This window comes from Magnolia sinica, chromosome 5 (genome assembly GCF_029962835.1).
Source record: "Magnolia sinica isolate HGM2019 chromosome 5, MsV1, whole genome shotgun sequence".
NCBI classification, from domain to species: domain Eukaryota; kingdom Viridiplantae; phylum Streptophyta; class Magnoliopsida; order Magnoliales; family Magnoliaceae; genus Magnolia; species Magnolia sinica.
The window spans coordinates 101,546,223-101,548,325 of NC_080577.1; the positions used below are offsets into that span (position 1 = coordinate 101,546,223).

A 2,103-nucleotide genomic window follows, 5' to 3' on the forward strand; every position below is an offset into this window, starting at 1 on the left:
GCATAAAGATCTGGCGTGACTCCTACCTCATATATACCACCTTTCTTCTGTGGTGGGGACTTCTTTCACCTCTATTTGAGTAGTCCCATTGCTGGAAATTTTCACACAAGGTTTCAAAGAAATTTCATGCTTCGACATCACTTTTAGTCATGAATGACCCTCCACTGGTGGCATCAACCATGCGACGACTTTGGAGTGTCAGACCGTCATAGAAGTATTGAACCTGTTGCCACTTCTCAAAATCATGGTGTGGACATTTAAGAAGTAAGTCCTTCCATCTTTCCCAACATTCAAGTGTTCACCCTCTTTTTGTGTGAAATTAGTAATTTCTCTACGGAGAGCATTAGTTTTGTGAACTGGGAAGAACTTGTTTAAGAACTTCTTAGACAGTTGGTCCCATGTAGTGATAAACCCAACTCCTAGAGAATTCAACCATGCTTTCGCCTTATCCTTCAAAGAAAAAGGAAAGAGGCACAAACGGATCGAATCATCTAAAAAAATTTGGAACCTAAAGGTAGAGCAAATGTCTAGGAATTCTTTCACGTGATGGTATGGATCCTCCTTACCTAAACTATAAAAGGAGGGCAACAATTGTATGACCCCAGGTTTAAGTTCAAAGTGTGCTGCCGTGGTGGCAACACTATACATGAAGGCGCATTGAATTGGACAGGAGCTGAATAATCTCTAAGAGCTTTAGTTTCATTCTCGTCTGCCATTTCAAATAGGATGTTTCTAAATCTTCTACGAAAGGTTCTTTCTATTTTAGGATCAAAAGGTGCTAGTTTTATGTTCAGAGATCTACGTCCCAGCATAAACTATGTTATTACAATGTAAGAAAGAAAACTAAACTAAGATGCAACCTAAGAGAAATAAAATAAAAAATAAAAATTATGAATTCCTAAAAACAAGAGAAAGCTATGTAAATGAGAATTGGAAGGAAGAACCCGGAAAAGGAGATGATGGACGTCTGAAGATTTGGGAGCTCCTCCTTTTGAAGACAATCTTATTTAGTAGTTTCCTTCCTCAATTCCTGTAAACATAATAAAAATAAAAATAAATTAAATTTCCTAAAATAATGCTAGAAAAATCCTAAGCAATGGTTAATTTCTAAAAAAGAAAGTTTATATTCTTAGAAATAAAAAGCTAAGTTAGTTTCTAAAAAGGAAAAAATTTCTAAAACTAGAAAACAGAAAGTTACTTGAAAAAATAATCTAAATCTAAAATTAGAAAATAGAAAATTTCTAAAAAAGAAAGCCTAGAATTAGAAAATTTCTAAAAAATAAAATCCTAATTCTAAAATAGAAATTAGAAAAAAGTAGAGAATTTAGAAAGGGATTACCAAATTAGAAGTTTATGTCAGGACCCTACAAAACAGGAAATAGGTTAGTTTCTAAATAAAAAACTTTAACCTAAAGTTAATAAAATCCTAAGACTATGAATTATGATAAGAGAGAATCTTAAATCCAATTGGACCGAAATAGCCCCCGGCAACGGCGCAAAAAACTTGATGTTTTATTTTAAACCAATCTGATTTAAATGATTTTAAACTCGCAAGTATACGAATCAGATGTAGATATGGTACGTATTACGAGATCGTTCTCACGAGGACTGGTTGTCACAATTCGAAATTTATGATTATTCTTAACTAATCCAACAAATGGTTGACTAGTGATTAAGTAAACTACATAAAAATCAATGAAAAGGTAACCGAGAGCAATAAGGAAAATCCAATCAAGGAAAAGACTAGGACTTTCGAATCCACCCCTAATTATCCTAACCCTTATTTTACCTGTTGATTCACCTTAATTTAGATTGATATCAAAATAAATAAAGCGCACTCTATGTCCTTGGTCGGGCACACAGAATGTATAATTTCCTAAAGCATGTGGATCACATCTTTCCATCCATGGTCAGGCATGGAGAGATGTAGATTCCTATTTCTTCCTCTATAGGAAACATGTTCATGGTCAGACACAAGCACCTAGAATAAGAATCTAAACAACATCCACATCTAGACTTTGGTTAAGCTCATAGAATGGAGAAGTACGAAAATTTCAGTTAAGCACACTAGAGAAAGAAACAAATCAATCAAGTTAAGATGAA

The 2,103-nt window shown here is 34.0% G+C and overlaps 1 non-coding gene across 1 annotated transcript; it reads left to right on the top strand.

Moving 5' to 3' along the window:
• Nucleotides 1–239: 239 nt before the first annotated feature.
• On the top strand, nucleotides 240–342 carry LOC131247725 (small nucleolar RNA R71). Its single transcript, XR_009171996.1, has one exon. It is a non-coding gene; the product is annotated as a small nucleolar RNA R71 (small nucleolar RNA).
• The last annotated feature ends 1,761 nt before the right edge of the window (nucleotides 343–2,103 follow it).